The sequence below is a fragment of the Anomalospiza imberbis genome, chromosome 4, assembly GCF_031753505.1.
Source record: "Anomalospiza imberbis isolate Cuckoo-Finch-1a 21T00152 chromosome 4, ASM3175350v1, whole genome shotgun sequence".
Taxonomy (NCBI): Eukaryota; Metazoa; Chordata; class Aves; order Passeriformes; family Viduidae; genus Anomalospiza; species Anomalospiza imberbis.
The window spans coordinates 29,301,167-29,327,376 of NC_089684.1; the positions used below are offsets into that span (position 1 = coordinate 29,301,167).

At 38.4% G+C, this 26,210-nt stretch overlaps 1 long non-coding RNA gene across 2 annotated transcripts; it reads left to right on the forward strand.

Moving 5' to 3' along the window:
- Window positions 1-883: 883 nt before the first annotated feature.
- Window positions 884-3,669, forward strand: LOC137473387 (uncharacterized). Of its 2 annotated transcripts, none has more exons than XR_010998752.1 (4): window positions 884-954; window positions 1,682-1,858; window positions 3,332-3,371; window positions 3,479-3,669. It is a non-coding gene; the product is annotated as an uncharacterized lncRNA (long non-coding RNA). The 2 variants fall into 2 exon arrangements; XR_010998753.1 differs by lacking the exon at window positions 884-954 and adding an exon at window positions 1,146-1,561.
- The last annotated feature ends 22,541 nt before the right edge of the window (window positions 3,670-26,210 follow it).

The following is a 26,210-nucleotide window of genomic DNA, read 5'->3' on the forward strand; positions in this document are numbered from 1 at the left end:
GTCTTTACAAAGTAAGGTAATGCTAGAGGAGATACTGCCATCACATTTTTTTTGTGTATGTGTATTATGTTACTTATAAGAAATACTTAAAATTCATATTTTAAAATACAAGCAAAAAGAAAAGCACTCATGTTATCTTGTAAATTTGGGGGCTGTTTCTGAACTTATGTTTCAATTATGCAAAGTTCTTTTACCAAAACTACTAATCTACACTGTAAGAGTGTTTCCCAGCTCATTTGTTCCATAATACAACCAATATATTTTTTACCTGTTTGAGTTTGAACTGTAAGTTTTATCTAATTATATCAGAAATTGTTACCAATACCAGGTTGTTAGTTACTTTCTCTGTAGAGTGAAACAATTTGCCAAAGGTCGTATTACATTTCTAGATGTACTAATAACATGTGATTGTTCATTTTTTGCTTTATGGATTAGGAGCACTGGAATAAAAAATGTCTTTCATAGTAGTCTTTAATTCAATTGTTAACCTAACAATGAAAGCAAAGAGTAAAATTACTGTAACTGTAATCAATTGGCCAGTGGCAGAAGGAAACTCATTCATAACATGCTACATGCAAAAATTAATCATGGAAGGTCTTTATACACACAATTTTATATTTAATTGTTCTGCCATAGTTACAGAGGCTCAGATCCATGGGAGTGGTTGGTGATGACAAAAGAAGGAGTTAGGATGGGGAGGTTCAGTTTGGATTTTGCCTTCTTTATTGCAACCCTCTATTTCTCAGGCAGCATGAGAAAAAGAGCATGAGGCTCTCTTCTGGTTCCAGAGTCCTTCAGAGCACAGGAAGGCTGGACTTGCAGCTCCAACACCAGGATTCCACTCCATGTCCACTGAGGCCTGATGTCATAGGGAGACTCAGAAAGAACTTTTGGGACTCATCTCTGTGGCTTTACTACTCTTACATTCCTCCTTGGAATTGCTTTTCGCCATTGGTAGGAAGAAGGATGGGAGGGAAGGCTTTTGGGACATGGCAGTGCTTCTAAAAACTCATGCCAGTCTTCCCTCTTGCCCAGAGTGAGGAGCAGCACCTCAGCAACTGTCTTGCTTTGTTCCAAGGACTTTGGTTCATATACTGAGCTTTCTCAGGAGTTTATCCTCCTTTTGTCTTGTAAAACAGTGTGTCTGCATTTTGGACTGGTTGTTTTCCAGCCTCCAAAATTACTGTGCAGCAGAGTGAACCAAGAGTCCTAGGCTGAACCTCACTCACCTCCTGATATCCAGACACATGCAGGATCTTAATTAAAATGCAGAAAGCACCTGTTTCCTGTGGGCATTTCTTCCTTTTAAAAATCCAAAGTCAGGTTGCATAAAAATATTTTTTGTAATGATTTTAATGAACAATTAGAAAACTTGTTTAATAATATAAAAAGCCATAACATTTTGATGTTGGGAGGAAATTCTTTACTTTGAGTGTTTTGAGGCACTGGAACAGATTTCCCAGACAAGTTGTGGTTCTCCCATGCCTGGTAGTGTTCAAGGCCAGGTTGGATGGGGTTTTTAGAAACCTGGACAAGTAAAAGGTGTCCCTTATGGTCAGAGGTCTGGAACTAGATGATCTTTAAGATCCCTTTCCAGCCCAAGCAATTCTGTGACTCTATGATTTATGCTTTGCTACAGGAAGTTAATTTCAGTCACTTTAGTTTGGTTGCTATATAACAGGACTTTTGTATGCACCAACAATACACCAAGTTTTTCTCCACTAGCAAGCACTTCCTAAGGGCAGGTGTAGGAAGTCAGGAACCACTGTGATAAATTCAGTAAGCATGTGAGAGAAGATATTGATGGCTATAAGCCTTTGACTACAGCACGAAAGAACCAACAGCAGCAGTCTTACAGGTCTCTGTAATATTAGAGCATAGAATGCCAAGAGCACAACATTATGGGATTAATGAGACATTATTAAAAGAAATTAAGTGTTTACATAACATTTCCAGGAGCACCATTTTTTGACATCACTAAGAGCAGAGTAGCTGAATGTTCTTAAAGCACACTCAGTCAGCATCTGTGATTGTGAAGAAAATTGTGTACTACAAGGGACGGACAGGTAGACATTCTAAATCTTTTGGAGCATAATGTGGCCAATTTTATCTGAAAATTATTAGACTTAATCACAAATCATATCTTTAAGAAAGGTGAGTCCTACTATTATAAAATAATAGATGCATATTATACTTCATACAAAGTCATGACTTCAGCACATCTCTGAGTCACTGGCAAAGGGCCCTGCTAGCACTCACTAGAACAACTTCATAGAAGAAATTCATAGAAGAAAATCCATCAGGGTTTTTCAACAGTATAATACTACTACTTGCTCAGCTGCACATTGCTGGTATCTAGGAAGGTGTAACGAGAAAAGTACTACTACATAACCTGCCATAATATTTTTCCCCCAGGCACCCACTACAGTACGTTATTGGATGCATAACGCAGACTTAATGGAATCCATTCGGCTATGGTTGAGATACAAGGATTATGAGTACACAAAATAGGTTTATGGGTTATTTTATTCTGTCGCTAACATGCCAAAGTTAAGCAGACTTTCTTTAAAGAAAATGGAATGGAAATTCATTCAGGATAGACTCCAAATTAAAAAAAGTCTGAAAAAGGTGGGAGTAAAGTCAGGGCAGTAATTCAACCTTGACTGTAATCTTTGCTCTGTCTACCACTGTAATCATTCACTCCCAACTCTTGGATGTTGGCCCTAGACTGACCAAAGTATAAGAACTCCCACTGAGCCCATGAGGGTCACTAAGATGAACAGTGATAAATCAACATGTTTTGCTCCTACCAGCTGTGATAGAATAATTGCTCTGAACATTGTAGTTATTAAAATCACATTTGTCATTGGGAAAAAAAAGGAAAGAGATAGAGGAGTCAAAAAATCTTTTCATGTTTTTCTATAGGGTATCTTATTTTCTTTTTTAAAAAAAGATAATTCCATTGCGTTGGACTGAGAGAAGAGGAAGAAAGACATGTGGGAGAACAACCAAAATAAATTCCAGTTTGTGGCATTAGTCACTCTCTCCCAGTGCCAGTAGCTAATTGTCGTACTGGGGCATGCTGTGAGGACACTGAAAATAGCTCAAATGGTAGCAAATTACTATTATGTTGTTTAGATATGAAGGCTCCCTCCACCCTGCTTGGCTTGTTTATCTGTTTGCAAATAGTTTTCTTGGGGATCAGGTTTTGCAATTGTTTAATCATTTTTTTGTGTGTATTAAATTCTTTGGCATGCTACATAGAAATGAGGAAGAAAAGGGAAACCAATGAAGAAAAGGGAAACCAATATTTGTAAAATCTTTCCCCCAGGTGACTTGCTTATGAGCAAAGGCCAAACTGCATCCAGGGGGTATCTTCTAATTCTCTCTGATGATGAAGAAACCTAGCTGAATGAAGTGTGGACACTCACCTGTAGGCTGGTTTGTATACACCCATAACAGTAATATTTTCAAACAGGACTAAGGTACAGAAAAGATAGGAGATATTGCCTGTATTCATAACACAGAACAGCTTTCAGACTGCTCTGAATTATTCCAAGGATTGAAAGGATGGAGAGGTAAAGCTGATGTCATATAAGTTAAAAAAAACAATATAACAAAAACTTCACAGCAACTATGAGGTAGTCTTGGAGCTGTGACAACAGGGTGCTGGAACAATGGAGTGCTGAAGAGTCCCCAGGAACAGAACACCATGTGAAGAGGCCCTAGGAATAGGATAATGTAAAACCTTATTTCTTTGACAACTAATTGTTCAAATAAGTTTAATCACAAAGTGTGATAGAGTATAAGGTTAAATAATTACCATGTGATGTCTCCTGGAGTGAGTCCACTGGAAGATGGCAAAGCTGATTAAGGCACTGGAGCACTTATTTTGCAAGAAAAGGCCAAAGGAGATGAGTCTGTTCAGCCTCAAGAAGAGATGACTGAGAGGCAACCTCATCAATGTCTATGAGTATTTGAGGGGAGGTGTCAAGAGGATGGAGCCAGGCTCTTCAAGCAATAGGAAAAGAGACAATGGGCAGAAACTGAGGTACAGGAAGTTCCCTCTGAACATGAGGAAGAACTTCTTTCTTTACTGTGCTGATGACTAAGCACTGGAACAGATTGACCAGAAAGGCTGAGGAATCTTCCTCACTGGAGATATTCAAGAAGTGCCTGGACACAATCCTGTGCCATGTGCTCTAGGATGACCCTGCTTGAGCAGAGAGGTTGGACCACGTGACCTGCTGCTGTCCATGCCAACCTAACCCATTCTGTGATTCTGTGATTAGCTGATTTTGTCCAGGGTGAATAACACAAAATCATGATTATTTTTCAACATCCAGAATAGACTGAAAGAAAAAATAAATGCTTTCTGCACACTGCATGTCACATCATATGTCCTGCACTCCAGCAATATTAAATTCTTCTTCTAGGATCATAGTTACTTGCCTCTGCATGAGACCTTGTTTCCCACAAGGCTTGTTCAGGTGAAAATTAAATTGACATTTCCTAAGAACTGGAAAAAAGAAATATATTAAATTATTATATCAGCAGGGAGATTTTTAGGTGGGGTCTTTTTTCCCTCTGGGTCTACAAAGATTATTAAGGGTATCTGGTCAATGCCATCTTGGGGGAAATAAAAATTTTAAAATTCTTATTTACAGACCTCTAATCATCATTTTTGAAAGGATGAGTCTTGTATTATGCTAAATTAAAGTTTGAAATCTGAACCTGTTGAAAAATACAATAATTTCAGGGGAGTTTTCTCCTTTTTCAATGCAGGATTGATACCAAATAAAGATCAATAGGAAATTAGATTCTTCTCCTACCAGACCACTGCTATAAAAGTTAAAAGAGCAAAACCCACGTATTTCTGCATGGAAAGGATCAGGGTTACTATCTATGCAAAATTATACAGCAAGTATACAACAGTCTTTTATTCCTAAAGGACAGCAGAATAGGAATGCTCTGTTTTTCTAAAACCTCAACATCTACTTCAAATAAAGTTTGGTGTGAAAAGGTGATTGAGGTGCCCTCTAACTCAGAAAAATATTAGAAACTGAAGAACTGCTCCTCTACATGGGAAAGGCATACCAAGGAACTCAGATCAGGAAGCAGAGACAGACAATATTCAGCTGGCAAATAAAAATGGATTTTATGACATAAGGATGAGTGAGGAACAAACTCCTCAGGGATGTTTTATCTTGATTGTCTGCAGAAATGCCTTTCTGGAGGGCAGGATTAACACCAGCACAGAAGATATTGCTTGATGCAAGAGTGATGTACATGAGATTCTCTGCCTTGAAGTAAGATTGGATACTCATAAGGAGCCTTGTCTTTAAATGGCATGACAGATTTCCCAGGCATGTACGGCCCTGAAGTAGAGTCTGTTTAGACTGTTTAATTGACACAGATTTTCAGGCTGGAGTTGTGGAAAATGAGTGAAGCAAATATATTTTAGCTATGCTTTACAACCAGTTGTGGAAGAGAGCACAGAAAATATTGTATCATGCTAGACAAGCCACTCTCCTGTGTGTTAAGATCCGATTATTGTGAGATGCTTCTACCCAAAAAAAAGGTGCAAACAAGACCATATGCCCAAATCAATAGTGTGGATTTTATTTAACAGTAAAATGTGAGGTGGAGAGAGGGAAAGAAATAGAAAAGGGGGAAGGGGTGAGAGAAGGAGAATGAGAAAGAAGTAGATTAAGTAGAAAGATATTCACCATGCCTGTGGACACAGTGGTATCCTATTGGTCCTTCACCATGGTCTTCTCTGTGGTGAAATTCCTCCAGTCCTTCAAAACTTGTCATCCTTTATAGATTCTAGCAAACAAAGTAATCAATGTCCATGGACTACATGATTTTCTCAATTCCAGTGCTAGTTAGGCTAATGTTCAGTCTTTCTATTCCTTTGAGTTGGTGGGTTTCTTATATGGTTCCCCCCTTCCAGACCAGTTAGAGCTGATTTTCAGCAGATTTGATGTGTTGGCTTTCCTTGTGTATTCTTTATGTCCATTATCAATGCTCCCCCATCTTATTTACCTCTTCTTAGTTTGAGATAAGCAGACAATAGTACCACCTTTACCTTATCTCAGGTTCCAGTCAGGTGCTTATCTAACTGTCCAAACTTCCAGGAATTTATGAAGGCATATTTGGGTGGAGAGGAGGATGTGTTCAGAGGTCATAGGTCATTGAGTAGGTCCTTCTTTCTGCAGTTTGCCATAGTGGGCATAGTCCTTCAGTGATCTTAACAGTGTGTGAGGAAATTATGTCTCTTCTATAGAAATAAGTCTCTTACACTGTGGAGCCAACGACCATTCAAGTCTCACCCTTTATATCCTGACTTTGGAAAACTGAGTGCAGAGGAAGATGTAATACTCTCTGTTTCCCTTCAGCAGCATGACATGAATGTGTTAGGGATTATCTGACACTCCCTTATGCTGCTCCACTGAAAAATTCACCTTTCATGTCAAGAGAAAGGGTAGTGAACTTGTTTACAACATACAAAAAGACATTATGACATTAAGAATTTAAAAATTAACTCAAAAATTGATTCTTATTGAGGACCTTCTGCCTTTCTGCCCTCACAGGAATGAGAAAGAATATATGCAAGCAGCCCTCAGAGAAGTTTGCAACTTTTTGTGCTTTGAACTTATATGCTTATAGAGAGAGGAACAACTTATGGAGAGAGGAACAACTGCCAAAAGTACATCCTTGTGCTTCCTTTTAGCAAACAAGAGCAACCAAGAAGTGTGGTTCATCTTTAAGAGAATGTGTCCTCAAATATTTGTATTAGCAACTCACTTACCTAATCCAGAGTTAATTGGAAGAAAATAACTATTCCATGACTGCGAGTCATACATGACCTTTCAAATCATGCCTCGCTCATTATTTAGATAAAGATTTGATGGATGGACCTATATAATCTTGCACTAAATTCCTATTTTACAGGGATGAGAAAGTGTACTTTGTACTCATATCATAATATTCAAATAACCATCTTTATAATTATATCTACCTGTAGAACTTGTAAAGAACAGCCTAGAATCAGGCTACTAAATCCATACTCAACCACTAAAATTTATGTAATAACTGGGCTGTTTCATATAAAGTCAGAGATTTTCCCTACTACTCATTAGTACTCATTACCTGCATGGCAATCCTGGGAATGTTGATTGCTTGGAGGGAGAAGCCACAGAAATGGGCAAATCAAACAATTAGGATTCTAAAATACACTTTTAATGAGTTAGTTTTATAATGGTGATGGAAGAGCCTTGTTTAATTTACAGCTGCATTTTAGTTTCTATTATAAGTCCAACATTGTTTTCTGATTTTATTACATAAATTGTTGATAACACTGAGAATTAGATTTTAATCAAGAAAAGATTACTCCTGGGCACTCAGTCTCTGATTAATGCACCAGTCCAGTAGAGCACTGTAGCATGTAATTTTATCCCTGCTTAGTAGAGTACATAAAGTCATGCTTAATTTGAAGCCTGTGAAAACTCCCATTGACTGTTAAAATAAGCAGGTTTATGAGAATCCAGAAGAATCCAGAGCACAAATTCAGTAGTAAATAAAATGAAAAAAAGAACAGAAGACCATAAAAGTTGCTTATTTATTCTCTCCCATTCTCCTCCCAAGTGGCAGTTATTCTTCTGTCACAACATTTACATCATTTATGATTTGTCAAGAAGGATTTTTACCATGACGCTTCTTTTGTACAAGATGCTGTACAAACCCCAAAAGATAATAAGCCCACCCCAAGTAGTTTGCAGTCCACTTCTAGCTGATGCAGTATCAGCTAGATACCTTACCTAAGGGACATTGAAACTCAAAATTTCTTTGAGGTTTGTCTTTCTTGCACTTTTGCATTTTTATTAATGACACATGGTTTTGCACAAAAGCTGAATTTATATGTCAGACTGTGTTCTTAACATTGCCAAAAACCCAAACATGAAGCTAAATTCATATACAGTGTCTTACAAAACTGATTTAAAAAATTAACATGAATTGCTAAGTACTGCCCAAATTAACACAAATCAGAGTTCATTACATAGCATTAGGAGGCAATTTATTGCAATCATTATGCCTGCTGTTACAGAGAACCATATGCCAACTCCAGAAATAACAAGCATTCTGAATCAGGGTCATTGCTGTCATATTTGCATGTGAAACACATTACTTGATCTCCTGTGCACATTAAAATTGAAATCCACACTTTTTTGCTGTTGAATGCCCTATCATAACTTTGTTATGAGAAGGGACAGACTCAGTGGAGAGAGAAATTATGTTTTAGAGTAATACTTGTCCCAAACTGTGGTAGATTATTTAGTTAAATTCATTCTGCTTAACTAAATGAGGTCCTCAATATCTTTTGGTTTCCACAGTAGGAAGATATGCAGTCTTACATGTCAGACATGTGAAATAACATGGTCTTACCCATGTCATCTTGTTCTGGTGGTCTTCCTCAGGGGGCTGTATCTGTAAGAGCTAAAGAGTGAGCAACATAGTGTTTAGGAAAGTCTCTTCTGTAAAGTTTGTTGTGTAATGGAAAAAGGATAATAAATCTCATTGTTCAGTCACTAACAGTGAGAATGTTAGCATGGTCTTCAACTGTAACTCCCAGTAGACACTGCTGCAGTGCAAATTAAAACAGCTCAGAAATCAAGCTATGTATTTTGCTGTTTCAGGTTGTATCCAAAATTTCCATGTTATCTACAGATAAATAAAAGGTGAAAAGAAAACCCTTATTTAACAACAATAAATATAACAGTACTATACTTTCCTCTAAGTACTTTTGATGAATCCTGGACAAAGGCACTGAGAAACTTCACATTAAAAAAAAATGCATCTCTTTCCAAGGCAAAGGGAGATTATGGGAATGGGAGAGAAGTTGGATGTGAAGTAACATGGTGGAAAAATCTTTACTATAAGATAGGTCATGGAGTTGATGTTAAAGAGTTGACTTTTGGAAATTGAGTCAGTGAAGGAGGAGGAGATGAAATATTTTGAGAAGAGCAAAGAGATTATTAAATTAGACAAGCCCGACATTGAAATTGGACAGGAAATTCTGACATTGGCATGAGGGGTGAAAAAACACCTGAGAGAATTGGGGACTGGGAAAGGGGTTTGTCAACAGCCATTTAAGGCAAGATGGGAGCATTAAGTAGGACAGAAATAAGAGCATAAGGAGCAGAAGAGGAGCAGAAATAGTGGCTGTCCCAGATTGTTTGTCCTGCAGTTGATGCAAAGTCATTGAGCATGAGGAAAATCTTCCCCTCTTGCCCCTTGAAAAGGAAGATTTATCTCTCAAGCTGTCTGCTGGTATAGTAGTCCATAAGGACTTGCTGTTTGGATAATGTTTACCCTGTCGAGTCACATGGCTTTCTCTCTAATCTGTATTTTCCTTGATTCCTATAGGCCAGAGAGAAAAAGGTTTGAAAATGCAGTATGATTATGGATTGTTTTGTTCCACTTTGCTTTATGTGAGAGTAGATTTTCTGGAGCAAATTCTCCAGGGTTTACAGCACCAGCATAAAATTGTCCTGCCCTGTGAAAATAAATCACATGCCTACCTATATATCCTTTACCAAATGAATGCAGCATTTCTGTTGTAGTGTGTGTCTGTCACCCTTAACAATAAAAATGGAAGTAAATTAGAAAATAGTAACTTAAACAAACAAAATCATTTTATTAGCATGAGCAAAATAACCCAGAAAAACCTTAAACTTTTCTCAGTTAATGTGCAAATAATGGCAGTTCAATGTTAGCAGTGCAAACAGCTGTTGTGCTTACCTAGACAGAGGGCAACTTCTCTGTAATGATGTGGGTTATTTAAATCTTCGGAGATAACATTATCAGGAGCAGCACACAATGCTACAGCATTTATCATTCACCTACTCTATTCTTGTCAGTGCAGAGAACATAAACACACTGCTTTCCAAGCAGGAAGTCAGATAGGCCAAAGCATGAATTTGAGAGCTGAGTGCTATTAACCTTCAGCAAATGTGAAGATAGCAGATATGCTTCAGCGATTGCATAAGGAAAATAAGTCTATGCAAGCATGTTGTTTTGCACTTAGTACCAGTAAATGTGGGTACTGAACTCAGCACTGCATAGACACCTGCCATCCCAAAAAGCAAGACTCAAGCATTATGATTCCTGTTGGGAAATACAAGGGATAAGGGATTATAGTCAGTAAAGCATTCTGCCATCACCATGACATTCAGAGTGCTCTGTGACCATTCAGATTCCCTGTAAATGTTAGTTAACTGGGCAGCTCTGGCTGGGATACACATCAGCTTTCATGCTGAGTAGGGAGTCATCCACAGACAGACTAAAGGAAGGGCTGCAGGGAAGAGAAGAACCGAAGCCCTAAATCCAGAATGCTGAATTGACCTTTGCTGCATCCCTAATATACACAGCATAAGACACTGCTTATGGGGTGTTATACAAAGAGAAACATTGCTTCTGTATCTGCTTTGGATTGAGCTGGGAAAGAGCAGAGTGTGGGCAATGGCTGCTTTTCCAATAGTTTTAAAAAATTAGAGACATTCCTAGTGCCTTGTAAACCAGCCATGTGAATTCCCAGAGAGTAGTGGTGCAAACAGAGCCTTGATTAAGTCTGGGTCTATGTCTGAAATGTCTATTTTCCCATCTTTTCCAAAGTGTTTATGGATAGGGTTACAGGTAAAGCAGTGATGGTGTTTCCTGTAATGTCCATCTGTGTCCCAGGATGGTGGTATGCAGGTTCCTGTGAAGTGTTTTCATTTCCAGACAAAGGGAAGTCTAATAAGGTCAACATGGTGATAAGGGAGCTTACAATTTGCCTTTAGTTCTGCTTAGCCCATATTGCAATCTATTCTTCACAAATGCTCTTTGTCTGTATATATACCAAGATCAAAATCAAACATGTTTCAGATGAGTCAATGTTCATTTCCTTGCTGATTTCACAGTCTGAGACTATCTGTTAGATTACAGAAAAATTCAAGGAAGCAGAATGATTTACAGCTCCTTTCTGTTTAACGTCTTCTCAAAACCTGATTAATACTATCTCTGTCCCATAATAATGAAAATAATTATTTAATAAAGTCCAAGATAGTCTTCTCATATCTGTCCAGTCTGAGAGTGAAAGACATATTGGCTGCTTTGTGGTGACAGAAAAAGAGTAATGCCTGTCTATCAATATTGTACAGATTTCTGAAAGATTCAATAGATCCCAAAACCATTGGATTAGAGGAGCATGGTGGTTTCACCCCTGCCAGTCCAGTACGTAAAGGAGATTCCTTACTCCAGAGTTGGTCATTCTGTACAAAATTAAATATTAAATTCCTGGGGAAAATGTTCTATCCCTTGCATCACTGACTGTTTGGAGTCCATGTTAGTCTGGGCTCAGAACATAGCCAAAAGGTTTTGTGTTTTTAACCTTTATCTCCTCCCAGACGTTCTTCCGTACAGTTCCACAAGCTCTGGCAGTGCTGACAGAGGTGTGAACTGCAGCAGCAGGAGCGGGGCAAGCTGCTGATAGAGAAAGTGAGACCTTCCAGCCGGCTTTGCTTTTGGGTAAATCTCTCGTTTTTTCCTCCTTAATTGGAAGCATGTGTTTACCTGCAAGGAAAAGAGAATGTGGATATAAAAGCTCAGCATCCTCACACTCCAGTTTTTCAGCCAGCTATTCATAAGAAGTAAAAAGATTTCTCAGGGATAAGTAGAAACATTTAAATTCCAATATGGCTATTATTATTTCAACTTTTTTTTTTTTTTTAATCTTAGCAGGGAATCTTTATCTCTTTTTTGTTTTTTTAAAGTCTATAAACATGCAGAGAAATTAATAGCTATTTTGTGTATAGAAAAGCAGCAAAATGTTCCAAAGAGCAGACGTATTTTGTTTGGACTTCTGCTTATAGGAAATGTAAAAGACAATCTTTTTAAAAGCACAGTGAAACCTTCGCTTTATTTCTCTGACTTTGATGCTAGATTGGAGCCTGCGCTGCCTTTTTGAAGAAGCTTATAATGGAAATGGTGAGACATCCTTAACTGCAGCAGATCAAGTGATTTCCCTCACAATGCAGCCCAGCGTGGGAAAGCATCAGCAGTTAAGGAGACTAAAGGAAAGTGTGAACTGTCCCCAGAAGCCATTACATTAGTGAAGTTTATCTCAGCCGGGTAATTCGCCTCAGGCAGAAGCGGAATTAAATTTACTGTTGGAGCAGCAGTGCTATTTGTGTGCTCTTTATCTAAGGTGCTATGTATTGTGCTCAGAGATAAAAAGTCATCCTTTTTTTTTTTTCCTGGAGGAGACAAATTAGATATTAGCAATCATAAGAAAGTGTTTCTCACCGTGCAGATAACTTCTTGTATGCGTCTTTGCATTCATTTTCATGACCCTTAACCTAACAGCTTCTTGGAAAGATTGTAAGCAGGAATCTCCTTCCCCAGTAGGAAAGAAACACATGGGCCATAGTCATGAGGACAGTCCCTCAAAAGACATCATGGTCATCTCGCTAGAAATGAAAGCGCTGTCTGCAGAAGTGCAAGAGGAGAAGATCAAAGATATCATTCTAGGCAGATGGGTTTTCAAAAATCTGTCCCTTTTGGGAAATTTCTAATTTCCACTCTCAACATCAGTGTCCCAGATTTGTAGTGTTCCAGGAATAAGACACTCCTTAAGAGAAGATAAATTGCAATATTACAGAGCAGCATTTCTTAAACCCATCCGTTTAACCATGGCAAACTGACGGCAACTTTCATGTCACCTCCTTGGTTTCAGCCCTCAAGCCACACCATAGCTCATCATGTCCTGGACACTAGGGATTTTAGAGTCAACCCAACCATACCGCAGCAACAAGCAATCCATTTTCACCATAGGGGCACTGTGGAAACAACAAACCCCACTCCCTGATGTGGCTGGAGCCTATTTATTCCTGGTGTGGAGCCACTGGAAGGGCACAGGGTGTTTGTAAGATTGCTGGTCCAAAGGCCCATCAGGCTAATGAAACATTTCCTGCTGCAATGGAAGCGCTAATTTCTTTTTCTCAGAGCGCTTTCAGGTGTACACATAGCTATCAAAATACTCTGAGACACTTTCAGCCCAGATACTTGCTTGAATTCTGTGAACCAACACTCCCTCATGTGGCTTATAAAAACTGAGAGAAAAGAAAGGCGCACTTATAATCTTCAGTCCAAGTGAAAATACTGCCAGTGGAGCTCATCAATGGAATAATTCAGAGCAGCACTGCCAGTGTTAAAAACGGGACCACACTCCCGGTACTAAAAGTGATTTCAGCATTTATTATAAAAAAAGAAAGGCCTAAAGCAAGGGGGCCCGCGGGCTGAGCAGGAGCGTTCCCGTCGAGGATGCTGCAGCGCGATGTTCCAGGTGGAGCGGCACGGCTTCAGTGGGTGAGGAGCCCCCTTTTTATCCTGGTTTTTTTGTCAGTTTGGATTGGTTTCTTTTTGGATCCTTCATTTGCATGAAGGTTTAAGGCGCTTGATTGGCCCATTACAGTTCTGTCCAGGCTGGCTCGTTTCGCTTGGGGTGGTGCACTTTACTGAGGTTTAATACGGCACATTGAGTACCGAATTTCTGACAACTACCCCTTTAAACCCCTTTTACCATAACCAAACTAACAGTACATACTTAACAACTATCAACTATTTTACAATACTTTCTAACTTATTTTTAACACCAGGAAGGCAATTGATCCTTAGCCATGTGACCAAACCGGGCTTGACTCACTCACTTCTGTTGTCCACCATAAATTGATATAATCATGATGAATCTTTTTAAAGCTCTTTACCTCTATTTCCTGTTTGAAAATGAGGCCTCGAAGATATTCTGCTCCTTCTAGCCTAAGGTACATATTTCACCTCCTGCAATTAATACACTTTCTGGAGATTCCCATTTTGTCACGGTCATTTTAAACATCATCATTTTATTAAAAGTTTTCAATCATCTCAGGTGATGAAAAGATGTTCATGTGCTTTTTAAAGGTTGTGAGCAGTTCTTCCCTTTTCTAGGCAGAGTCGTTTGTGCATGTGTCCAGACAATTGCCATTCACCTAAATGAATGAGAGTATGGGAGAAAGGATTTGCATAATTGATGGGAAGAATGAATTACTTATAGCCACCCAGCAGCACAGTAATTGATGTCTGGGAGGCAGCTGCAAGTGCCACATAATAGCTGTCAGTGTCACAGATGGTCTGGGTGCTTTGGTGTGGAGATAACACAGTGACAAAGGGATTGACGTGGTGAGAACACACCACCACCATTCTTGGCTGGCCACCTCCTGCAGCTCTGGCAGCATTGTTGTGCTGTCCTGTATGGAAGATGTCTCTGAGTGATTCCTGCATCTGAAAATATGATGATGTCTCTAGAAAAGAAAACTGAGAGATGAAACCAGCAGCAGAGGCCTATAAAACATATGTGCCTTTCTCTCATATCCTTTCAGATTCCTAGAGGATAGGGGTTTTTTTGTTTGTTTGTTTTTTCTTCTTCTTCTTTTAAAATTTTTGGTGTTCTAGAACCATCTTGGAGAGAAAGTTTCTTTCTGAAGACTGAGGGAATTTTCTAAGGTTGTCACAAGGTATTGAAAGATAAAAACACCTTATGAGTTTATTAATTAGCTCTCACATCATCCTCAGAAAGCACTTTCAAATAGAAAAACATCTTACCCAGCAGTATGACTGGGATTATGGCATCACACACTTTAGTTTCTGCACTCCCCTGGCATTGGAAAAGGTTTCCCAGGGAAGTGGTCATAGCACCAAGCCTGACAGAGTTGACTCAAGAAGCATTTGAACACCATTCTCAGGCACATGGAGTGATTTTTGGGATGTCCTGTGCAGGGTCAGGAGTTGCACTCAATGATCCTTGTGGGTCCTTTCAACTCTGGATGTTCTATGGATCTATGATTCTATGGTTCTTTGATGATGTGATTCCATGAGTACTGTGATTCCAGAGATCAAAGCTCTGACTGTATTCTCAAGTGACTGACTAGGAAAGAAATCCAATTAGAGTTCCAGAAATTAGGCTATTTGTTTAGATGTGGCTCTCAATCACTCCTTATGCCTGTCCTGCATGATTGTTTATTTATTTCCTATTTATCTTGTCTTATCTGCAGATTGTAGGCTCACCATGTGGAACAGTCCATCCTTTTTATTCTCACACCTATGGATGGAAATCTTAAATGCTTAGATCCTGATTTTCCCTTGAAACCTGACCTGCACTCCTGCATATTTTAGAGATTTATTTTGTTGTAATTTTTGACATTATATGGAGCAGATCAGTAATCCTTCATTAAGGATGACACTTTTTGAGACAGAGTTTAGATTAAAACAGAATTTTATGCTAATTCTGGCTTTATTCTTTCCTGATATTTACTTTAGCCATGGAGGGGTCAGTCTAGTTTGATAAGATCTGGGAAAACATAATTTACAAAACAAAGCAATATATCTGTATGCCTCTACCCTCAGACAAAATTAGTTTGCTTATAAAACCAAATATTTATTTAACACTTATTTAAGGTTAATGGAAAATTATTTTTAGAGATAATAATTTATGACATGAACCAAATACAAGTAAAGAAGAATTAAATTATTAAATAGATGCATGAAACTGATCTGTTAACATTCCTTTAACATGAATAAACAAAACTGGTATTAAAAATTTGCAGTCAAAGTGGGACTGCACTTGTAGAATACTAATTATGAGCTGAACAACAAGGCAAATATTGCCTCCCTCTTTTGATATATCTAACTCTTTTAGAAAACAAATCACTCAAGATGTTTATGTGTGTTAATTGCCAAAACCATTTTGAAAAACATCTCTGAATACTGGCTTCACTCAGTGGGAACTGCTAGGTCCTACCTTTATAGAAGGTGATTCTCCCTTCCAAGTGACAGAGTTGCCCCAGCACAGAAAGGTTTTCTTGGACTGGGGATCCAATACAGCCAATAGATAAAATTTCTCACCTAGAAGAAACTCCCTGCATGATGTTGAAATACAGTGGATTGGGATGTTTTACACAAAACAAAAGCTTGGCCCTAAGGTTTGTTATTTCTGAAAAGAAATGGAAGAGTAGTCTACAGCTGACCAATGTAAGTAGAGAATTTTTCTCCTTCAGAATGCAGAGAAGCCAGCTTGTGTAACCACTGCACCAAAGCAGAATGTGACTAATTATTCCAAATGACATTTAAAAGAAAGCTAAAACCTTGGTTTTCAAGGCTTCCAGACAAGAAAAGTCTTCATTCCAAAGTCTTGGTTAGCTGCTCTTAATGTGAAGCAAATTTTGTTGAGACACAAAAGCTGAGCAAAGTATATTTCAGTAAATAATCTACTATCTCATTCACATGTTTTTCATATCTCACTCATTAAAGCAACAGTCTTGGCACATCTATGATCTCACATTCTAAACCACAGAAACCATTCAGTTTTGATTAGTAGGTGATATTAGAGAAATGTTGTAGAACACATCAATTAAACTAAAATGCATTTCACAAAATCTGTTTCACTACCTCCACTTTGAGTCTAAGTTTTAAAAAGAGCTTTTCATCCATTAGGGAGAGATGAAAAGAATTGGCACATAGATTATTCACAAGGTACATTTTGAGGAAAATTTAATTAAAGACAACAGCAAGCAAATAATAATAGCTCGTGGTTCAGCATATTGATGAACATGGTGAAGTAATTTATGTTCTGCTTTCATTATGTTTGTCTTCCATAGAAAGCTGCTCTTCTTCTCCAAGCAAGAATGCTGCGGCTATGAGCTGCTAAATCATGATCTCCCACATTCTTTTGAAAAAAGACAGGAGGAGCACACAGCAGGGACAGTGAGGCCAATGGTTCTGGAAATTGCTGCACCACAGAGTAGTAGTAAGCACTACTAGTAATTAGTTGTCTTGGTAGTAGGCCCTACCAAGAGAGCAGCAAGAAAATCATAATGAGGCACGAAACCCCCGCCTCTGTTCACTGTTGGATTTTTGGCATTACACAGCCATGGGTTTGAGTGTCCAGCTGGAGAATGAAGTAATTATGTATGTGTCCCGCGAGGCTGAGGACTGGGAGGTTAGAGAAAATGTTCCTTTATAGATAGCTGAGGGAAACTCCTTGCTGGGTAGTGGTTGATTAGCTTTGCAGATACAGTTACCAGAAGGGCATTTAGTCACTGAAAGAATGTTTCAGGACAAGCATGTCTGGTTCCATAGATTTTGATGGCTCCACTGGGATAGGATATTGATTTTAGTGGTGGTGGATCTGCTCTGTCATGTTTGCTTTTGCTCTTTGATTTTTTCAGCTTTAGCCCTTCTTGTTCTGTGAGTCCTTCTTGCTCTAGTGATGGATTTTGTGAGTTTAGGTATATTTGCAAGTCAGCAGAAAGAGTTCTGAAGACATTTCTTTTGAGCCATGAACTTCTTTTTACACATGTAATGATTTTTAAATGACTTTGAAAATTTCAATACACGCTAGTTAAGGCCTGTGCAATGTTAGCAGATGTCTTTTTGTCTTGTAATGCCTGGTATTCGAGGTAATTCTTAAAAAATTCAATATGTTTCTGAGAAGCAGCATTCTTTACAGGTTTGTGGTTGACTTTACATTAGTGAGGTGAATGTCAGCTGGGATTTCCATAGAGCATTTACAACAATATTGAAAGGTTTTGCTATACAAAACAGCTTTCAGAAAGGAGATTAAAGAATTTTGGAATTCCACTTAAACCCTCTCAAATGTCAGCATGTGAAGGCAGAAACCATCTTTGCAATAAGTGAGGATATTGCCAGCGCTCTAGAGCATAGTACTGATGAGACTTCATGCACTTGTTCATCAGTGTTACCCTCTGCCCCTTACTTAAGAGAATGTCATCACACTTGCCTCCTTTTGCCAAAAAATTCTCAAAAATCAGGTGCATTATTCTCTGTGTCTCCTTCTCTCCCTCTTCCTTGTACCCAGGCCAGTCCTCATAGACCTTGAGTTAGATACACCCTAATTTTTCGTGGCTCCACTTTAACTTTTCTATATTAAATGACTGAAGGGCAAATATTGCATCACAGCCTGTCCAAGAAGGACACAGCATGCTGGCATGATCCACCTTCCAGAGGTTAAGCAGGACTGGCCTTTTCATTCCTACCTTTCTGGTTTCATGCTGGCTACTGACACTCAGGGAGTGGAATGGTGGCATAGATCATCTTGAGAAGCATTTTTCTGAGAAAATCAACATCGGTGAAAGTAGGATGCAACAATGCAAGAAACTTGCAAAGGTACAAACAACAGCAAGAAGAATTTGCTTAATCACTTTGATATGAGCAATATCCTTCTCCTGTACCTATATTGTCAGGGTTTTTTCCTCAATCCAAAGCCCACTGATACCAATGGAAAACTTTCCACAGGTTTCGGAGTTTCAGACTGAGGCCACAGAGACGATGTCTCCAAGCAAGGAGACAACTCTGGCCTCCTTTCTGCTGTCAATTATTTAGGCTCAGAGAGTAAGAAGCATCCTAGTGTTCTTGGCCAGGTGTTCAGCTAGGTCTCTGACACATATATAAACTTTACAAGTTAAACTCCCAGCCTTCAATAGTTTTGATTGCAATTGTGTCCTCTATTGCACAAAATTATGGGAAATGCAAATGCTTTTCTTTTACAGTGATTTTTAAAGTCAGAGCTAGGTTTTAAATGTGTAAGGTCTCCTAACAAGCTAGATTATATGGATCCATCTTTCTAAAACTTCAGAGAATTCCTGTTACAGATCTTATTCACCAATTTGCAAGGTGCACATCTTAAGCCTGATTTTTATTTATAATTATGTTTCTGTGCTCATAGCTGACTGCAGACTACACTTAGAAAAGGGCTTTAATTGTTGCCAGAATTTTCCTAAAAGACCTAACCAAAACTAAGAATATGGTCTTTCCAGTTCAGCCTTGAACAAATTGCTGAAGAACTGTGTAATGTATGGCCTTCATCAAAAGAAGGTGGAAAAGAAGGATTCACTTTGACAAAAATTATATTTCTGCTTTCTGCTGTTTTTACTTTGCAAGTCATCTTATGATTTTAGATTAGACATAAATGAATTAAATCCTTCCCCTCAAGGAAAAAATCAAAATTTTCACCTTGAATTAGCAATGCTGATAACTCTAAGGATAATTAGATTAAAGAGAAGGAAGGACATTGTTAACAAAAGCACCTTGCGGCGAGTCTTCCCTGTGTTTTATATGAAGTACAATGCAAAAGGAAAGTGTATTGGAAGTAAAGATCATGACATTTAGAAGTAAATTTTAGCCAACTGCTGATTTTTGTGTTTTATGGATGTATGATGGGTTGCACATAAATGTGCTCAAGAAGCAAAGACCTCCTGAAAAATGGCTATACTATAAACTTCCACTACTAGTACAAGACCACACTATTTGGACAGTAAAAGTCTCAGTTCTTAAACCTTCTTGCCTTTAGCATCAGGAATCCATAAGCAGCTACAGAAAATGGTGAGCAAGTTTTATAGTTTCTATCTATGGTTTAAAATTTTTGTCTTTTTCCTTTGCTCCTTCCATAACAATCTGACTGACTACAAAATCGCCCTGTGCCTCATGAATGTCAAAAAACAGTATCCCAAGGACTCTGGTTTCTCAGACTCCTTTTTATTTATTTATCTTCCCTTTCCTTTCTATGAAACATTTTTGAGGGTCTCATGCACTGGACCTTTCTTTATCCTCTAATTTTTCCATTTTTTTTTCCTTTTACTTTTCTTTGTGCTTACTCCCTTGGTATTGATCAGGTATTTTCCACTCAGGGATGCATATCAGGCTGTACCTCACTTATAAGGAGATATTGCAAATTTTTTTCCACATTCATTTTTTTGCTAGTATGTCTGGGAACAACCTGGAAATCTCAAAATCAGTAGTGCCTTTACAATATAGCAGCATTTCCCACAGACAAAATACTACACATGACTTTGCTGTTTAATTCAGAGTGTGCTGATACTTCTTCCATTACCTGGATGCAGACTTGATATTGCATAGATTTGTTTTTAACCTGAGACAGTAGGCAATAAGATATAAAGAGTCCCCAGTTCTCAGTAGATTTTGCTATAAAAAGCATATGGGAGAAAACTGTGCTACGTTTTTTGCCCAACACTTACATAAAACTTGCAAAGGACAGGATACTCCTCTATTTTAAGACCATGAAACAAAATGCAATAAACTAGAAGGCATAACATCTTCCAGGGTTTGCAATCAATGCATCAAACCATGTTTACTGCTGTAGCCCTTTTCAGTCAAATTTTTGTTAGTTTTCTCCTATGGCTTCCAATCTGTGAAAATGTTTAAAAGCACAGAGATGCAAGCTGATATGTAAAATAACTGCCTTAGAATAGAAATTCTGTGAATGGCAATGTCACCTTTGGCATGTTTTGGCTAATTTTCATTAATAAGAATGAGTAAGCCTATTTTACTGCCAAAAGGACACAGCTGCTCACTGATTTGGCATCTTGGTGTTGAGGTGACAGACTGAAATACATTGTTTTTGAGATCCAGTTGAGCAAGATTTAAATAAAAAGCATTCAGGGGAGCATCTTCTCCATAAAATTGATACACTTCTTTCACCTTCAGGAAACAAAAACAACTGATTAATGCTGCATTTTATGCAAGGCGTACAATGCAATTTTCATGCTTGTCCAATTCCAATGAGAAACATGAATGTCCACCTTTTAGGGGACAAATTGTAAATGTGTCAGCTGAGGCCTTGAGAACATCAGTGAATTACAGTAGCATGAAATACCTGCTTTAAAATATTTCTTTATATTCATCCATCTCTTCTTGGATTTTTAGGTGTGTGACTGTAAATTGTCTGTCCTGCATATTAAGTACAGATTTCTGGAAGTGAGACCTCTTCCTTAAATAACTACAGAGAGGAACACAAACACAAAATGCAGACCTGATGTAAAAGAATACAGTTATAATTCATTGAAAGACAGAAATGGGCCTTATTTTGCTTTTCTGTGTATTTTGGTCTGATCTCCAGAAGTAGATTTGTCTCTGAGTAAATGTGTAACTGGCAGATTCACTTGCTTACTGACACTGAACATCACACAGGGACAATCATTTTACTTGGAGGTTACCCGATGTGTATTTCTTTCTGTCTCTAGTGTCTGCCATTTTTTGGAAGTCTTCTTTTGACGAATACTTTGTGAACTGTTCTCCTTGGAATTCAAAAATGCATTTCAAGCCAGGAGAGAAAATGTTGTAGTGGACCATTTAGGGTCAGACTCAAATGACAGACATTAATTATTTCACCTAAGATTTTTGAAGTCCCCTGCAAATTACTGGCCACAATTCTCCCAGGATGAAGAGCTCTATAGTATATCAGTCTTCGTAAGAAACTAGAAACCATAAAAATCCCATTAAGAACCAAAATATCACTTAAAATCTATCCCTGTTGGTCTTTTCACTCCTTTTTTCTGATCTCCTCCAATACACATGACACATGAGCGTAGCTAGAATGATGATACTGATAAAAACCAAGTGTCTAATTTTTACTATGTCTGACAGTGGCTTTTTTTATTGTGTACTCTCTAAATTTTAAGCTTTGCTTCTAAACAAAATGTGATGATACTTGCAAATGCCACCTGAAAGAGTTAGAAAATCTCCTTTCCTTCCTAATCCTCCTAGGTCCACAGAGATATATTGCCTGGCTTCTAAACAACCCTAGCCTGGTTTATGAAGACAATTTGACTGTTTCTTCTATTGTTCCCTCATTTTTTTTTCTTTTTCTACTCTACCTCCAAAAATATCAATGAAATTTCTTTTTGTATGCCTGAAGAAACTGTTAGAGATTTGTTCACATTCTCCTTTTGTATAAGGAAAAGTATGTACATCTTTGAACAGTACAGTAAAGAGCACACTTGCTAGGAAGAGAAAGATAAAGAAGCTGCACATAGAAAACGTCTGTATGATTTGAAATCACACAAACAGAGCGTGAACCTCAAGATTGAAGTGATGCTATTACCATACAAAAGAAAATGGAAATAAAGAGGCAAAGCTGCCACTTTATTTTCAAAAATAAAATAAAACTGCACACAACCTTTCCCACAATACTTCACTGTCTTGAAAGCACCAAGTCTTTTGTAGCTTTATGATAAAAACTTCTGGTAATAAAAACAAAGACTGGAACAGGTTGCCCAGGGAAGTTGTGGATGCCCCATCCCTGGAAGTGTTCAAGGACAGTTTGGATGGGGTTCTGAGCAGCCTGGTCTAGTGGAAGGTGTCCCTGCCCACAGCAAGGAAGTTGGAATGAGATGGTCTTTAATGTCCCTTCCATCCCAAGCCATTCTATGACTCCATGACTTTGTCATGACAAACATCAATATGGAAGAATGTAGAGAAGGTGGGAAAAGGATAACTGATGGTTTTTGTCTAGGTTTATGTCTGTCAAAAGCTACTGCAGTCCTCACTCTGGCTGCTCAAGGTCAAGTCATTCTGAAACTGTTCACTGGCATAATTGCTGTCACACAAAACACACAGAGTTCATGTTAACCACAGCTTTGAACATGATAGTAAAGACTCTTACAAAGACCTTTCTGGCACTGTTTATGCTGACATTAAATTTCCTATGCATATTTTTGCAGTAGAAGCACAATATTTTTGTTTTTGTTTTCTTTCCCATATTGTTCATAAATTTAATACTTGTCAGAGAGGTGTGTGACAGCCAAGAGAAAAGGGCAAGAAGATAGAAGCAATATGAAAAGTTACAAACCTATGTCAAAATTGTTTCTTTATGTAACATCAATGCTACTGCTGTCATGCTTTTTGAGGCCACCCTTAAATGTCACACTGAGAGGTGAGGAGTATGGTAGAATGGGCAGTGAAAATTGCTGCCAATAAAATGCAGTTTTCCTGAGGGACAACAGCAGAGACTCAAAAGGTAACATACACAAAGTTACTATTATATTTCTCTTTTTATTAAAACCCTTCACACTCTCAAATCCTCCAGTCCAGCATGTGTGCATAAAATAAGTAATTATTGTAAAGGATTGTGATTCGTCCTTGGGGCAGAAACTATGATGTTTAAACATTCTGTGTTTAGAAAACTAAGTCCAGAGGTCAAAGTTTGTGTATGTGTCCGTAACATGGAGCAGAGCAGGTTATGGTGCCCAGGCAAGACTCTTGGCACAACATTGAGATATAGTGGTGCTGAGTTTAGTAATCTGTAGGTAATAGTTTCTTTTTGAAGGAGAATTAATCTTGGAATACTTGATTTTTTTGCATTGCATCTGGTTAAGACACTGATAACTCCAGCAGCACTGTGGAGGAAGATCTTCCAGGTGCCAGCTCTAGATCCTGGTTAAGACCCTCTGCCAGGAATTATTTCTCCTGTCAAAGCACAGTCTGCTCTGTATCCTGATCAATTTTCATTTAATATCTTTGAAATAATTTGGCTTCTCCTGCTATGTCCATGACAAGAGAGATATCACCTCTGAATAGAAAAATAACTGCATATCCTGGCCTATGCTTCAGATTCTATTTTTGGATATTAGTTTCAAGATGGACCATGTTGTTCCCATTTTAAAATTATCTACATTTTACCAAGTTCATAATTTCATATGGTGGTGTTGATTTGAAACTAAGATATGCAATGAAAACATAGGACCTAATGAAAACATAATGAAAATACAGTCTCATCAGCAGAATGGAAATTATGGCATTTTTGTGTAGCTTTCAAACATGAAAAGTGACAGGAGCAACATTTTTTCCATAGTTTGGTTTTCTTTTACCCAGTGTTCACTCCCTATGGAGAGAATGAGAGTTTTGTTCCTGGTTGGTTTAAAATTGGGCTTCTTGATTCAGTTAGGTTTGACACAAGAACTCTCTGAGAAGCAGTAAGAAATATATCTTTGTTTTCCTAGTGTTAAATACACAGTCACAGTGAGGGAGAGAGATGAAAAGAATTTGAAAGAACTTTTGTCCCCTGAGAGCTGAAATATCTGATCTAAATCTTTTCTTATTCTAAATATATTAGATTATCTTGTCTTCACTGGAAAATGAAGGATCTGTTACATGCCCTTACTATATTGTCTAAGTAAATGATCTCTCTAAATCATCCAGGAATATCCACTTCATGCTGTGCTGACATGAGTCAAACTGAGATATTAGGTCTGTACTGCCCTGACTTTTATATCTGTGCAGAAGATTGATGTAAGGGGGAGCTTCAGAGAAGTTAAAGGTCTCTCGGCACAGGATCCCAAATACCTCTTAGGATCTGGACCTAATACCATTCCAGCACAAGTTCCACATTGATATGAAGGAAAATACAGCATCCTGGGTAGCTGAGTTCTCTGGCTGGAGCCCACAGATATAAAAGTGAGAAGATCAGGCTAAGCCTTTTCTTGTTTCTGGATTGAACTCTAACACTAATGCAGACTAATTTTCAAATTAGGGGGAAAAATGTTCAAATGATTTCACAAAAGATTCTGGTTTTCTGTGGAAAATGCAGAGAAATCTGTTTCTGATCATGGCCATAATATTATCATGACCATAAATATTATCTGCCTTTTTATGGTAAAATGTGGTAGAAGAAAACTTTGAAGAGTGTCACAGGGAGTTACTATACATATATACACATATGTGCATAGTTGCCCTTGCAAACCAGAAGTACCTCCTTGTGAGATACAGAGTTGATGGGAAAAGAGAGATACCATGAGAGTCAAATCTAACTTTTGGGACAAAATCTCATGGGAGGTGTCTTATGGTACTCCAGAAAAGATCTATATGGAAGTTAGCTGAAATAATCAATGTTTTCTCAGCCTTATGATTGTGGGGAGGGTGTTTAGAAATGAGGAGGGCTGGGAACAAGATCTGCTGTTCATTTCAACCATCCTGCTATCACAGAGGACCTCTGAAATATCCAAGTCATGAAAGTCAGCCAGGAATGATATACCAGTGAAGGGATCACATCACTTGATAAAAATCAAAGCCTTCTGTCACTGTCATAATTGTCATTGAAACTGGCATGATTGTATTTAATCCTTATGAGTTTCCCCACTCCTCAGTTCTAAGTTGCCATTTCTGCCTTTCCTGCTGAAGCTAAAGGCACACTGAACCTTGTGCTTTGTGCAGTGAGTTATGAGACATTTTAAATTATGGTGTATTGAGGAATAGTTTACCTCTGGCTCTCACAGATTTGATCTGAGATTTGTTCTGTAAGCTGCAGTAGAGTGAGAAATTTGCAGCTTAAAAGGATTGAGTTGTATTTATGTTCTGACTTATCCTGAACTGTAATAGACTGAGGAATGTTTTATCTCTAACACTTGCACTTTGCTCGGAGATTTGCACCTTTTAAAGGGGACTGAAATTGTGCTTGTGCCTTCTCTCTCTGATAAATGGCTTGAGTTTCTGAGATCTTAAATGAGTGCCATAGTGAAGAAATGTTAAAAATTAATAGCATGTAATTCTCTGAGGCACAAATAAGATGCTGACCTCTTTTCATTCAATATGCATTGATAGAAGGAGTAATTTGGAAAGGGAAATGCAGGGTGACCTTAATTTGAGGGATGGTGTGCTGGCAAGGTCCCTCTGTTTGCCCTCTCAGTGGAGGTAGGGGATGGATATGGATGCTGCAGCAAAGATACAAGAGTGATTGATTTGTTAGAAACTGCAGAAGAACCCGAGAACAGCCACATAGGAATTCAGACTTCTCTTCCCTAAGAGGCAGCAGGATTTGGAATGCCTCTACACCAATGCACACAACATGAGCAACAGACAGGGGAGTTCAAAGCCATTGTGGAGTGGGAGAACTTGGATAAGCACACAATCATAGAAATGTGGTGGGATGACTCACACAACTGGAGTGCTCAGGGGATGGCTGCAAACCCTTCAGGAAGGATATGCAAGGAAGAAGAGGAGGTGGGGTAACCATGAACGTTTTGACTGTCCAGAGCTCAATGATGGCCATGAAAAGTTTGAGTATTTATGGGTGAGAATCAGGAGGAAGACCAACAAGGCTGCATGGTGGGAGTCTGTTACAGACCACCCAGCCAGGACAAAGAGGCAGACAAAGCATTCAACCACAGAAGACGATAAATGACCCTCAGAAATTGTTGATGTCATTCTGCTACAACATGGAAGACTAGAAAATTGTGACAATTTTCTTCTTGCTGGGTCTGCACTTAGTAACTGATGTGACTTCTTTTTACACATGCAACATTTAGAGGTCAATGTAGTGCTTA